The sequence below is a fragment of the Gordionus sp. m RMFG-2023 genome, chromosome 4 (assembly GCF_954871325.1).
Source record: "Gordionus sp. m RMFG-2023 chromosome 4, tfGorSpeb1-WG-v2, whole genome shotgun sequence".
In the NCBI taxonomy this organism is placed as follows: domain Eukaryota; kingdom Metazoa; phylum Nematomorpha; class Gordioida; order Chordodea; family Parachordodidae; genus Gordionus; species Gordionus sp. m RMFG-2023.
The window spans coordinates 20,322,832-20,340,091 of NC_088778.1; positions in this window are offsets into that span (position 1 = coordinate 20,322,832).

The following is a 17,260-nucleotide window of genomic DNA, read 5'->3' on the forward strand; positions in this document are numbered from 1 at the left end:
TTTCACATTTTGAATTTATTATAAGAGTTTCCTTAATATTAATGTTTTCTCTAATATTAGTATCATCGACTTTTATCATTGTCTTTATAATCATCACAATAATTATTTTCACATTTTGAATTTATTATAAGAGTTTCTTTAATTTTAATGTTTTCTCTAATATTAGTATCATCGACTTTTATAGACATTTCATTGTCTTTATAATCATCACAATAATTATTTTCACATTTTGAATTTATTATAAGAGTTTCTTTAATTTTAATGTTTTCTCTAATATTAGTATCATCAACTTTTATATTTGCTCTTACTTTATAGTTACATAATAATTTCAATATTGTAATATCTTCCTCAAAAGTTGAATCTCTGTCTCTTGGTTCAAATGCCTTCATCTTTACATATAGATGATCAGGCAGTTTATAAATTAATATTCTGCTGCTATTTCTAACTTCATTAATTAAAAAAAAATTTTCTACTTCGTCAATATAATTACTTATATTGTCTTCACTCCAAATAGGATAATTCATATTAATTAAATTTTAATTTATTTCAAAAAAAAATTTTAAGTTCATCAAACATGTACTTTATTTTATAATTATTTTTATTTGTGCTTATAATTATATCATCTTTTTTTATTTTTTTTTTTATTTTTTTTCAAATGGTTTCATTGATAATTTTATTTTAAATGGTTTCATTGCTAATTTGTAATTTCTTACATGATATCCAATAGAATTTATAATCTTTCAGAATTCTTTGATATTTAACTTGATATTTATTTCATTTAGAGTAATCCAATGTCCATTTCCACCATTCCAGTGTCCATTGATACTTTTTCCACTGCAGTTGATTGATCCATTTGATCTAATTTATATTTTATTTTTTGAAAATAAATTAATTTAATTTAAAATCGTAGATCCCACTGCTGCCACCATAAAAGTTTGATGGAAATCAACAAATAAGGTTTAAATATTTTATCACATAATACTTTATTACTAAATTTTATATTTTTCTAACATGTATTTATATCAATTCACAATCAATTAACCTAAAAATGTTAATGCTAAAAATGGTTAATTTAATAATAATAACAAATTAATGTATGAATGTATATAAAAAACAAATTTAATGATTCTAAATATTGTCCATCTCTAACATTCCACCCTCCAAAGAAATCCAGCCTAGGTCTCTTTGAGTGCCGAAAAATCGTCCCGATGTTCTTGATTTTTTACTATTATTATCGTTTCATATGTCACTTTGCTTTTATCTTTTAGCGTTGTCTTGCTTTTGTCACGTTTTATCGTTGGCTTGTTTTCACCTCGTTGGTTTGTTATTAACGTTTCATCTCTTTGCTTTAAAAAATTGTTTTTTTTACATCCTTAAGCCATTTATGGCGTAACTTAAAATATTTCAAATGTAATAAGAATTGTTTCTTTCTTTTTGTTAAAAACAACTTTTATATTTTAAATCAATTTGTTTATAAAACTTTAAATTTTATAAAAACAACTTTTATATTTTAAATCAATTTGTTTATAAACTAATATTAAATTTTATATTTTATAAATCAATTTACTTAATAAACTAATGTTCAATTTTTTTATTTTTAACTTTTAAAAAAAAGATCAATTTATTATAAATTACATTAAATTAAATTGTCAATATATATAGGAAACTATTTTGAATTATGTGATCATTATATTTTTTTAATTTAAATATCAATAAATTTACGTAATATACGTCTATAACATTTATTTTCTGCCTTTGATTTCTGCAACCTTTTCATGGTGGCAGTAAAATTTTCTAAAATATTAAATATAAATTAACTTCTTAAAATTTTTATAAAATCCAATACTATAAAATAGAAAAATTCAAGGATATTGTAAATTATAAATTATGAAACAGACCTCAAATAATAATGTTAATATTAATATTGAATTTCCAACATACACAGGTAATGGCGATGTTTTTCTAAGTCGTTTCGAAGACATATTCAACGATGCTCAGATCTCTGATATTGAAAAAGCATGATCCTTCACAAGAAGACTACCAGACGAAGAATACATCAAGCTCAAATCGATATGTTCACCTACCGATTTCATCAATCCATCGATATTGATTGAAAAATTTAGGTTATTACACCCGAGGAAATCTACAAGTTCGAAATTGTTATTATTCAATGCAGCTGTACAAGGTAAAAGTGAAAGTTACATCAATTGGGTAAGTAGATTATGTATTTTACAAAATGAATGTTCGTTAAGCGATAGTAGAGTCATTGAAAAGGTAAAAATTTCATCAAATAGCAGAAGTATCAGGCAGAAAATTACGTTGAAAGAGAATATTACGCTAGCAGAAGTCTTTAGTTTAAGAGATGATTTTGAGGAGACAGAATTAAAAGAAAATATAATAGCTAAAGTTGAAAACATTTCTTTAAATGAAAAGACTGAAGAAGAAACAAGCGAAAAACATTTGGAAAGACAAAGAGGCATAAAAGTTGAAGAAAACAAACAGGTGGTCAGATACGACGATAGACATAATCCACGATCGAATAACGATAACAGACAACGATGGACAGCAAGAGGCCATGACTTTCAAAGAAATACTTATCAAGGAAATAGTTATAACCCCAGTTACCAAGGAAATAATTACAACCCTAGATATCAGAATTATAACGCGAATTATTACAACGTCAGAGCAAACTATCCAGGATCGTACAATAATTCTTCGAGATTTGATAATAGAGCTAGTTATAATAAAAATGACTATAATAATAATAGATTTAATAATGATTATAATTACAGACATAACAGACATTATAACGATTCAAGATGTATTCAAAGATATAACGATAATCATAATATTGGAAATCGAGGAACTAATCAAGTATGCAATTGTAAATATCATAACAACGACAATAATCAATCACGATATACAAATAAAGTAAACACTGTAAATATAGAAGAGATAAAAGAAGATGATAATGACAAACTAGAAAGAAAAGAATATAATTTATACAATTTAGAGAATTTAGACATAAACAATATGGATACCGATAATAATTACACAGCTAACGATGCTTATAAGGTCACGGTATATTTGAACGACGTGCCTATTTTGATGCAGATCGACACCGGGTCAAAGTATAGTAGTCTACCGATTCATATCGCGAAAAAGATTGGAGTAAAAATCTTAAATAAATCAGATATTAAATTAACTGGTTATGATGGAAACACAATAAATGTTTTAGGAACTACCAAAGTCAAGGCAAAATTCGAAGACAAAAGTCAAATCTTAACTGCTTATGTAGTCCAGAGTGATAAGATTGCACTGTTAGGAAGGACCTGGATAGCAGTCTTTAGAAATATACTAGATAGATTTGTAAACTTAGCCGAAGAAGATTATGACAATACTATTCAAGAACTGATCAAACAATGCGAGTCAAAACTTAGCAAGAAACCAATACTACGCAATTATGTCAAACTACATCTAAAACAAGGTGCTACACCGAAAATCATACCTCCCAGGCGTGTACCTTATTCAAGAATTGACTTGGTTACAAAAGAACTACAGAAGTGGATAAGCGACAAAATAATCAAGACGTCGTGTTTTATATTGATGACTTATTGATTACTGGGGAGGATGATGAAGCTCACGTGAACAACATAAAAATGGTATTTGACAAAATATCAAAGTATGGGCTTAAACCAAACTTCACAAAGAGTATATTTTTTAAAAAAAAACTACGGTTTCTAGGTCACGATATAGACGACAATGGAATCCATCCGAACGCAGATAAAATAAAGGCTATTTCTAATATGCCGGAACCTAAGACAAAAGAAGAATTGGCAACTTTTTTGGGGATGGCGAGCTATTATCGAAAATTTCTGTGCAATTTTGCTGACATCGCCGATCCCTTATACAAAATAGTAAATAAAGACAAGTGGTCATGGGATAGTACACATCAAGAAAGCTTTGATTACCTAAAAAAACTCATAAGCACTCCGCCTACGTTAAATTTTTATAACCCGGATCTACCAGTGGGCATTGCAACTGATGCTTCAAAGAAAGGTTTAGGCGCAGTCTTATTTCATATTGAGGGTGATGGCAAAGAAAAACCCATCGCTTTCGCGTCAAGAGCACTATTGAAATCAGAGTTAAATTATACCAATATCGAAAGAGAAGCTTTGTCGGTAATTTACGCGGTTAAAAAATTCCAGGAGTATTTAATAGGCACAAGATTTGTAATAATTAACGACCACAAGCCACTCGTGTATATATTTACGAAGGGACTCAAGGACAATTCTTCCATATCAATGCGACTCCAAAAATGGAACTTGGCTATGGGAGCGCATGACTTTACGATAGTTCACAGACCCGGGAAACGAAATATTGTACCAGACTGTTTGTCCAGATTACCACTAATGAATACAGAAGAGATGGTACAAAAGTTAGATGACGAAATAATTGATGACAATTTTTGGGACACACCAATAAATTTTAAAAGAATAGTTAAAGAAACTAATATTGATCAAGAACTAATGGAAGTAATCAACGATATAAGGAATCATGAGCAGATAAAGAACAAAACATATAAAAATATGGTATTGGAATTGAGTTTAATCAAAGGTTGCCTTTTTAAAGAGAATAGGATCATAATACCGAAAGGTATGAGAAAAGTGATTTTGCAAGAGTTGCATAATGGGCATCTCGGTGCTGGAAAAACAAAATCATTAGCGAGAGAGTATCTGTGGTGGCCTGGTTTAAGCAGAAATAGATCAGGAGGTAAAGAATTGCGATGCTTGCAATAAATACGCAGACAATCCTCATAATATTCAAAACCCATGGGAAAACGAAAGTATTCGAGCGCGTACACATAGACTTTGCAGAGTTCAAAGATAATAATTTTATGGTATGTGTTGACGCCTTCAGCAAATTTCCTATTATTAGGAGAATGAGAAACACAACTACGGAATCAACGATTAAAGAATTGATGAAAATAATAAGTTTATTTGGTATACCTAATAGAATAGTCAGTGATAATGGAACTAACTTTACCAGTAAATTATTTAAGAAATTTTGCGAAGATCACGAAATCGAACACTTGCTCACCGCACCTCACCACCAACAGTCCAATGGCCAATGTGAGCGTATGATTAGATCAATGAAAATGAATATGAAATGGAATATGGAAAATAATAATAAAATAGACGTAGACATAGCTCTAGAAAAGTTTCTTTTTAATTATCGTAATACACCCAACGCAACGACCAACAAAATACCAAGCGAAGTAATGTTCTCCAGAATGATTAGGACAAAATGGGAGTTGATAAAACCGAGGGATGAAAGAGATCATATACTAAATCGCAAGATATCAATAGATAGGGATATAGAAATAGGAGACAGCATATGGTATAAAACTTTTAAAGATAATAATTGGGAAAAAGGTACAATAATGCGCAAAAACGGAAATTTGTTGTAAGATATAGATACTGGGAACAAAATTATAAAAAGACACTTGGACCAAATAAAAAAAAGTTCAACTAATGTAGAACTTTCTTCTAATGGTGCAACAGTTTTTAAAGCGAATGTTAATAATAATGCATCACCTTATACATTGAATTTTAGAAGGGGAGGTGATGAACCAAGAAACCAAAATGTACAAGTAAATGATCAGAATCGCAACGTTCAAAGACCAGTTAGAAATAGTGTGTTGCCTAGAAAATTTGAAAATTTTATAATGAATTAAATTTGATAATAAATTTTTTTTTCTCTTCCTTATATTAAAACAAAATTAGTTTTTTTGTGTGTGGAACTAAATTGATAAAACGTACAACAAAAAAAAAAAAAGATCAACGAAGAGGTTAACGAGCAAGAATGACAAACGACAAAAATTATAGAAAAAAAAAAAAAAAGTGTAAAATGTTAAACAGTATTAACTTTAAAAAATTGTTTTTTTTACATCCTTAAGCCATTTATGGCGTAACTTAAAATATTTCAAATGTAATAAGAATTGTTTCTTTCTTTTTGTTAAAAACAACTTTTATATTTTAAATCAATTTGTTTATAAACTAATATTAAACTTTAAATTTTATAAAAACAACTTTTATATTTTAAATCAATTTGTTTATAAACTAATATTAAATTTTATATTTTATAAATCAATTTACTTAATAAACTAATGTTCAATTTTTTTATTTTTAACTTTTAAAAAAAAGATCAATTTATTATAAATTACATTAAATTAAATTGTCAATATATATAGGAAACTATTTTGAATTATGTGATCATTATATTTTTTTAATTTAAATATCAATAAATTTACGTAATATACGTCTATAACATTTATTTTCTGCTTTTGATTTCTGCAACCTTTTCACTAAAAGAACTAAAAATATATCAATATATATATATAAAAGTTAATTGAAAAATATATAATATAACAAATGTTTACAATCACGTTTAGTGAATAATAAGTAAATTAAAAATAACCAAAGTCGACTATGGTAATTGAAATAGTTAAATTATATCAAACATATCAATTAATAATATAAGATTAACTATTTAAATTTAAGATTAATATTTAAATTTATTTAAATATATGATCAATCAACATAAATATAAACAAGATAAGAGAAAAATTAAATTTAATATAATTTTTTTAAAGGATGATTGTATTTTTATATATGACAATAAAGTCATCATGTTAGGTTATCTTCATATGATGGTGCATAAAACATTTACTATTATTAATTTATAACTTAAGGCTAAAAAAATATCTCGTGATGTGAATTGGAAATTCAAATAAAATTCATTTCATGTAAAATTACTTATTTTTATAAAAATCTGACGAACCAGCCAGTAATATAAAACATACTCTATTTGGGTATGAATTATAAATAAGTTGTTTACTTTTGACTTTTTACATACATATCAATTCAATCATCATATAAATAAGTGTAAAAATAGCATAATGATGATTATTAAATTTGGTTTGTATAATAAATTTTACTGAATTACAAATGATAACTAAATTGTTATAATCTACATATTAGGTAAGATTTTAACAATCTGTGTTTGCTGAGCTTAGTTAGTAATAAAATAACATACATTAACAATCAATTAATTAATATTAAAAAGAAACATTAGAAAATTAAATTGATAAAAATTTATTTTATTAAAATTATTATACCTGGATTTTATTTAATTTCAATGAATTAAGATTAAGATCAAGAAATACAATCACAATTGTTGGCTATATTCTTTCTACAATAAATCAACGTATATATAATAAATTAATCAAAATTTAGCATACACTCTACTCAAACGGAGGCGTTTTCACTTCATCTGAAAAAGAACAAAGAAATGCACATGGTAGTGATATAGCGTCAAGCTACGTTATTGATATTTTATGCAATAAAATATAGTAAATGACATGATAATTCTTAAGGAATATGATTTCAAATAATAGAGTTATTATTAAAAATAAATAAATGATAAGAGAAAATAATGTGAACAAAATAATATATTTTTTTCTAATAGGCCTCTTTGATATTTTCCTCTGATCGGCCTTAAAAATCGACAAAATGCTCACCTGGTCTTATGGCCAATCCGCCCCTGACCAAAATCAAGATATTTATGATAACTTAAATTTTCAGCACGATGATGAAGAACAAGTAAATGATCATATGGAAAATTTAATCTAAGAAAATCATTTAGGATCATTTGTGTGCGTTGTTGTGCCCACACAATTCAATTAGGAGATAATTATAAAAAAATTTAAGGAGGACCTAGATGAAATAAGATCAATTCTTAAATTGTTTACACAAAAATATAAAAAATTATATACACTTGAAAAACAAATTGGTGTTGGACAAGGTTACCAGGTGGAATAGCACATATAGAATGTTAAAGAATCTGAATGATAATAAAGAATTTGTCATAAAAATGGGGCAGATATATTCAAAAACGTTAATTAATTCACGACTGTGCGATAGAATTCAAACTTATCTCACATAATAATCTCTAGTAAACATATGTGCTGAAAAATCTTGCAATAGGAAATTTTTTTTAATTGTAGCTGGAATGTAAATTGGACAATGAATTCTCTAATAATTTGCTTAAATGTTTGGATTGCCGGCAGAAATATCTATTTGATAATAAAGTATTTAGGAGTGGAATCTACTTGGACGAGATTTAATTACCAAAATGGAATCTATATCCGAATATGATAAATTTCGGCTAAGGTAAATTTATAATATTTGACTTTAAATTAAATAAATCTATTTTATTTTAGACTATCTGATGTCTATATGGATACAAATTCAAATGTTTAATAAACCAAAAGATAACCATTTCTGATTGGCTCTCCTGCTATTCCTGTCAGTTGTAAAAAACCAGGCTGGATTGGAGCGAGAAAACGCGAAGACTCTAGTATGCCAAAATATTGAGAGAGGGATATCAAGACGAAAATTAATGGTTTAAATATATAACCAAAAATAGCCATCCGATAAAAATTTTTTGCAGTATTGGCAATCTAAAAAATTTCAAAATCCCATATTATAAACCCTCTCGCGTGTAGTTTTAGCTGCTCCTTGCTCGCAAGTGTCTGTAGAAAGATCCTTCAGTGCGTTAGGGTAATTGTAAAACTACGAACATTATTAGATAAATCTATTTTAGACTATATTATATTAATCAAACTTAATAAAAATTTATTAAACAACGTTATATTTTTATTTATATAAAATTTTAATTGAATATTTGTAAATATTATATCATGTCTTATAATAAATAAAATCATTTTATGAAATTGTTAAGGGATATTAATTTTAAATGACAATTAATTGAAGCACAAAATAAAATTATTAAATATATAGGATGTAAAACTTTGCCCAAAATCTTGAAGTACTGAAAAAGATCAAAATTATTACACACATATACTTTTTTAAAGTACTAAAGTTTTTAAAATGACTGGGGTCTTCCTTGTCCCACTTTGCAATGAAGAGTTAAAACATGTTTTTAATAATTTATATAAACATATAGTGTTGTTAAACCTCGATTTACTAAATTTAATAAAGAAAAATACTAAATATATTTGAAAGAAGAAATATAATTATGATTAAGATTAAGATTATAATAAATGGAGTATTTATAATTTTTTTAAGGAAACTGAATTGAAAAAAAGGCGAGAAACGTTAGAATTATTTAGATAAAAAGAATCATATATTTAAAAAATGTATAATTAAATATTTTGTCTGAGATAACGAATAAAGAGAGAAAATTTTATTTTATATAATTTAAGGCCATACTCATTAAAATTTTAATAAATCCACCATCAAACTCACACATGTACAGTGTTGTGATGATTTAATGAAACATATTGACGATTAAATTAAAATCCATCCATATGAAATTATTTTATTTGCAAAAATAATTAAAATAAAGCATTATTGATAATTCTTTTATTACTCCTTTTGTTATTTTAATTATTTTTGCAAAGAAAATAATTTTATATGGATGAGTTTTAATTTAATCGTTAATATGTTTCATTAAGTCATCACAACATTGTATATGTAATAATAAAGACAATGAAAGATTTTTATATAAAAATTTTTATTTTTAGTTATCTTTTTGCCTAATCATCTCCATTCTTCTCCATCATTTTTTCAATTCATCCTAAAAATAATTATTGATTTTAAATTTTAGAATTGTGTTAGAAAGAAGGCTAAGATGAATTAATTTGTGTAGGAACCAAAATTATAAATTAATGAGAGCGAGAATTTTAAATTAATGAGTGCAAAAACTATGTAGCGCTGAACGTGTAGAATATTAATAACTAATATTCCATTTAAGTTTGAAATAAAAACGTATGAAGTGGTTTATAAAAGAAAAAATTTTTGATGGGGAAAAAAAAATTAATTTGTAACGTTTCTTTGGTTAATTGAATTTTTTTTAAAAAAAATTTATGAATTTAGGGTTAAATGATAAGGGGGAATAGAAAAGTTTATGTTTCTTTTATTTACCATGTGGATAAAAAAATTTTAAAACAAGTTGACGAATATTTAAAATATTATTAATGAAAGAAAAATTAATTTAAAAGTTAATTTATGAGACCTAAATTATCTTAAAATTTTGGGGTATAAAAAAATAGATATGACATATATTGACTATTGTCTACAAAATTATAATGTAAGAAGGATAATTATTTATTTATTTTTTCGATTTAAATGATTTAAAAAATCTGTATTAAGGAATTTTAGCGAATAAATAGGGTAGAACTCTAGGGGAGAAATGGGGGGAGAGGGGGTTATTTTAAAGGAAAAATAAAAAATCAGGGGACACGTTGAGGAGATAGGGAAGGTCATTGGGGAGTAATTTGGGGGACTCATTGGGGAGATATCGGGGGATAGGGAAGGATTGAACTGAAATATGTATATATGGGTTGACTTTTAAAAGGAGAGATACAAAAGAGGTGTTTGAAATTTGCGTAAATGTTTAATATATTGGGATAAATTTTTAAAGAAGTATGAGTTGAATTTTAAAAGGGGAGATGCTAAAGAGAATATAAGATAAATATATATATTAATATTGAACATTTCCCTAAGTTTACGATAAAGATTCATAATTACAACTGCATTTTGCGATTCGAGTAAAATAAAATAATATACAATATTTTCAAAATAAAAAAACTAGATAGACCCATTTGAATGAGTTGGATTTGATTTATTTTTGACGACCAAATATCCTTCCAAAAATTATGATATTTAGACCCAACCAAAAATTTAACAACCCATAAGTATATTTTAAAAATTTGGGGTTGTTGCCCGGAAGAGCTTGCACTTGCAGTTTATGTCGTTGTAAATAGTAAGCACGACTTTTACTTTATATCAAATAAATTTCTAATTATAGAAGTTAGAATGCATCGTTTTTTTAATATATTGTAATCTAATAATAAAGCCATCAAAAATTAAAAAACATGATGTGCCAATATATTTTCTATAAAAAATTAGATTATGGACGCTAATTTTTTAAAATTAGATGGGTTAACACAGTTTTGACATGGTTAGCAATATATATAAATTTAATTTTGAAATAATCAATAAATGTCAAAGTTTCTATGTTTATCCTTGTTTAAATTTTATAAAAGTTTAAAAATATTACATAAGACAATTGTCAGTTTTCTATATATCTAAAGTATTTCTAAAAAGTTAAATAATAACGGTTATGACAATGTCACTTTTCTATGGTACATCTTTATTGGAATTTTAATTTAACATATTTACAATAAATATCTTAACCATTTTGCGTTAAAATAATTTTAAAAATTTATATAATGATTATAACAATTGACTAATTGAAATTTTTTGCGTCAAAAAAATTAAAAAAGTTAAATAATAACGATTATGACAATTGTTACTTTTTTATGCAGGCGCGTACGCAGCGGGGGGGGCAGGGGGACAAATCCCCCCTCAAAGCCAAAAAATGCAGATGCCGGATTATATTTTTCAAAAATATTATTGTTAATATTAATTTATATTTGTTAATATTTATTCTTATCTCATATATACATATATATATATTTAATTACATTTATTTATCACATTCATCTACTAAGTTATTTTATCAATCAATTTCGATTTCAAGTTTTCCTTGGCGTAATTTACCTATTATTTTCAAATTTTGGTGGCGTAATATTTATCTAAATTTCTAATAAAATAATAATTATCTCTGAAACTCCTTGTCCAACAGGGAGAAAAAAATTGCAAGCTTGTCCAACGAGATCGAGTCTCCGCCACAGTAACAGCTATTTTGGAGTTAGAAGAGCTGATTATTAATGCTATTACTGAAATATCACAATAGCTTGAAAGAAATATTTCCTCAGAAGCAAGAAAATTATTGGATTCAATACTTATTCCAAATTTTTTTTCTCATTAGAATGTATTATTTAATTATACAACTATTTTATGTAATACTTTTCAAAAACATAACATTGACTTGATTAAGAAGATGAGAATAGCGGAGAGCATTTTATTAGAACTCAAGGAAATAGAGCTAGTGTTGTTGAAGAATTTCATATTTTATATGTTATTGTTGAGTCAAAAGCAGAGCTATACGTGTTAAATATTTGTCCCCCTCGACTTGCAGCAAGCAAGCTCATCATCAAAACATTAATATAGGATCAGTAGAAGAGTATTATAAAACAAATGTCCCCTCTCCCAACCTTTTTCATATGGTGATAGAAAAAAAATATAAATATTTGTTATATTTTTATCATGAAGATGTTAAAATATCTTATGATGCCTTATTAGCTGAATAACTATGATTAAAAGATTAACTATGGTTGATACAGTCCCAAAAAATGCTATGGATGCTTTTTATTTCAAACACATTTTAGATTATACTCCCAATTATTAAAATGGTTATATATATATTAGCAGCTCTTTAGTAAACTAATGAGAGAACATTCACTTTTTTAAGAAGAATAACAGAGCCTTGCAGAGGTACCATTTGCAGGACCAGGCCCAGATTTTTTTTAAAAATTTTTTCCGGCCCGGGTTTTTTTTTAAACCCAGCCCGAATTTTTTAAAATAAATTATATTTATTTTTGATATTTATAGCTAATAATGGCGATTTCAAATATTTGGTTTTAAAATATACAACTCGTCTCGGATATTTTTTCTTAAAAAATTTTCAGGCCCAGCCCGGGTGTTTTTTTAAAAAAAAATTACGAGCCCGGCCCGGGTATATTTAAAAAAATTAAAATTCGGGGGCCGGGCCTGCAAATCTGTGAAAAACATACCTATGAAATACAACATCTGAAAGTAGATTGAATGATTTGGATCTTTTGAATATTCATGGACATTTAACGCCAAGCAAGGATTGATAATTGAAAAATTAGCTCAAAACATACAAAATACAATTATTCATAAGAAACTTTTTGTGTATTAATTTATATTTACAACATTTAAATTTTTTATACTTTATATATTTTAAAAGCTCAAAAAATTCAAATTTCAATTTTGGGTCATTTAAGTGATTCATATCGTGGGTTATATTCACTTTATATTTTATGATTCACATTTAAATGCCGGTTTATATATATAATTTTTTTAATTCACATTAGTTTAAAATTGTGTATTAGAAAAGTTATTAATCCTAATAAATTTATGCTTATTATTTTTAATTAAAAATATTATTTCTTAAAAAAATTTATTATCCCCCCCAGACCAAATTCCTGCGTACGCGCCTGTTTTTATGGTACATCTTTATTGAAATTTTAATTTAACATGTACACAATAAATATCTTATAATTTAAAATAATAACGATTATGACAATTGTCACTTTTCTATGGTAGATCTTTATTGAAATTTTATTTTACATCCTAATAATATAAATTTTAATTTATTTGTGTCACAAAAAATTAAAAAAGTTAAAAAATAGCGATTATAACAATTGTGACTTTTCTGTTATATTACATCATTTTTTTAACAATAGAAATTTTTATCCATTTGTGACAAAAAAAGTTAAAAAAAATAACAATTAGTACAATTGTAGCTTTTTTCTTTTATTTTATTCCTTCATTAAAATTTTAATTAAAAATTTTATTAATAATATAAATCTTTACCCATCTATGTCAAAAAAAGTTAAAAAATAACGATTATGCAGCATCTACATGAGAGGGAGGGGTAGGAACAGTTTCCATCATATTTTTTTGAGGGGGTAGGGGGTAAGCTGCTTTAATGGGGGTAGGATAAATTTTTTGGGGGGTTATCTATTAAATTTTGAGATAAAATAGGACAAAATTTATTGCTGTAAAAATTAATACTTATTATAGTATTATTATAATACAATTCATCGACCAAATCTATATATTGCAAACAATCATACACATTGTTTTCCAAATAAACTATCCTTTTAAATGTAATTTAAAAGGTTTAGATATTTCAGCAAGCTCATAATGCCATAATAATTAATTCATTGTAAATAATGGAGGTTTTAAATCTAAATAAATTCTTTATATTCACAAAATATCCATAGTTGGTAGTAGAGATAGATTAATTTAAGTTATCCTTTATAAATTCTTTGAAAAGAGTATCAATAAATAAATAGGTGAAAATAATGATAAAGAGACACCGCCGCCGAAGGCGGCGCAAATTTGTTAGGGGGGTAGGCAAAGGTTTTTGAAGGGGGTTTGCAATTTTTATTTTTATTAAACATGCTTCATTTACTTAAAAAAATATATATAAATAATTTACTATAACATTTTAAAAATATAAAGATCTTTGAAGATCAAATTTTTTTAAAAAATAAGAGATCTTATTTTACGAGAAGATAGTTGCTGAAAATTTTTTTAAAATAAAAGATCTTAAAATTTTACGATCTTCAAAGATCTTGCTCAAAAATCTTCAAAGAAGATCTTTTGTACAACTCTGGAAAAAACATTGCCGGGTATTTTATGATATCCAATATTGAAAATATTGGGATTAAAATTACTAATAATAATAATTTCCCGCTTCAGAATAATGCAGCCATATTTTAAATCTAAAAATTAGTTACTAAAATAATATTAATCATCAGAGATATGTGTGATATTTAAGGGACTATAGCTAGAAGATATTTATATCCAATATTTTGTATAAATCTAATGATAGTCGAATCGACTTCACATAAATTCTTCAAGTTTTGAGTTTCAAATTTCATTTCAACTTGAGCGGCTCAATGAGCTGCATGAGTTAACAGATAAGCTGACTTCAGAGTCGGCAGATGAGTCTGTTAAAATTCATTTTTAATCCATCTGCTATTATTATCTACTCCCAAGAATAATAAAATTTTATACTATTTTCTGGCTTATTTTTAGATTTTTTACTTTAAAACTGATATGAAGCGATTCCAAGATAGAAAAATTTTATAAAATACCTATAGAATTACAAAACCAAAATTTGCCAAGATTTGTTTTATTTTGTGGCTTTAACCCTTCAATACTATGGTGAAAAAAATGACGTTAGTACTCGGGTGGGGTATAATAGACCCCATCAAATGTATATATCTACAGTTATATTCATTATTTTTATTTAATATTTGGATATAAGACACAACTAACCTTAAACTTGATAAAATATTTATTTATTTTTATTTCTTAATTTTAGATTAAAGATGACGAGGATAAATATAATATGTGCGAAAATTTTCTAAAAAAAAGCTTACTTTTTTAAATTTTAAATATTAAATTAAAAAATTAACTTATTTATCATATAATCATGATAATTCATAATAATGATCTTTATTCTTCAATATAAAAAAAAAATTACACTAATACATTCAATATAGAAAATTGAAATATGTTAAATTTGACATGCAAAACATTATTACATAAAACAAATGTGTTCTAAACATAAATTTATTTTACATATTTGAAAAAAAATATTTTGTTTTTTTATTTTGATGGTTAGATTTAAAAATTCCAGCTAAATAAAGATTTCCCAGTAATGTCTTGAATTGTGTTACATCAACTTATTTGGTAGAACTTTTACATTTTTGTAAAAACGCATTTATATATAAAAAAAGTGAACCAAAAATGTTTTTTAAGAAATGTAATATAAGCCAAAGATAAGTCTTAAGACAAAAGTAAAATGTATTATAATTATTAATAATAGATCCATAAAATTACTAAATAATATAATATATCAAATATAATTAAAAAACTATTGATAAAATTAAATCATAAATTAAGTAAAAAAATTAAAGCACAATACAAACAGTGGAATATTATATGTCGTAGATTTACAGAATATCTAATTTTATCAATTATCATAACAATCAAGTAATTTTTACCAATATAGCGAATTATATATTTTACAGAAAACTATAAAATATTGATAAAGAAATCAAAAAATTCCCCCTCCCCCCTTAGGAAAATCCTGGCTACGCCTATGATGCCAATGATTAGGACTTGGAAAATAACAAATAGTTTTTTTAACTTTTAAAAAATAATACAAAAGCGAAAAAATTAAAAATTTTTAAAAACAAAAAGTTGGTTTTGGAATAATTCAAAAATCAACTAAATTTATAGTTTATTAAAAATTATTACCCACCTTAAATTTGAGGATTAAATACAATTTAAAATATCTCAATATTTCTCTATTATTTTAGACTTTAGGAGTTGAATATGATTTTCATTAAGTTTAAGTATATTGAAATTGCGAGAGTTTCGAAAATAGATTAAAGGGTTCTTGTTCTGAATTTTTAAAAGGTGATTCCAGTTTTATTACTTAAGAAATTTAAAAAACGTAAGATTTTAAGATTTTAATCCTTGGGTTTGATGAGCACTAAGATAATCTTATAAAACTCAATTGCCATTAGCCGAATACCGCCATCAGAATTTGAGATTGATAAATTTGTATCAATATGACTGTTCTGAAAATACATTATCTACAATTACATCAATTCCATCTTTATTATCCTCACATTTGTCAGAAGCAACTACATCAATAATACCTCAGATATTTCACATGGATTATTGATATCGGAAACAATTTCACAATAGAGTTCCTTCCCAGATATGCCACACATCGATTCAAGGGATCTTATAGTATCTCCTTCAGAATTGGATATGCTATGCATACACATGAAAATTTTAAGTTGCAATTAACAGCTACTTTACTCAAAACTTACATTTTTAATGTAACATCCTATACAACCAAAAAATAGTACATACAGTCAAAACCGTTTAATTGCATATCGCTTAAGTGCAAAATCTTTTAAATGCGAAAAAACCCCGCGATTTTGATAATAATTTCTATGGTATAATGTTAAATTACATTTATAATTGCGAATCGGTTAATTGCGAAATATCGGATAATTGCAAAATTTTTCAGGTCCCATTTATATAACAATAACGTTAATTTAATCGGATAAGTGAAAAAATAAAAAAAATTTATCGAAAAAAATTATTCATCATTTTTATATTTAACCTTTTTCCATTCATTCATTGATTCATTTCCACGCCAGAAATTAATATAAAAATGGTAAAAAAATCATTCCAAACATTAACCCTGAAGCATAAAAAAGAAATAATTGATAAATTAAACACTACATCAAAAACACAATTAGCATCAAATTACAATTGCCACGTCTCGACAATCTACCGTTTAATAGCGAATAAATAAAATCTATGCTCACAATTTCTAAGGAATAAAACTCCTACAACTAAAAGAGTTAGAATGAGTTGTTACCCAAAGACAGAAGCAGCTTTATTGGTTTGGTTTACCCAAA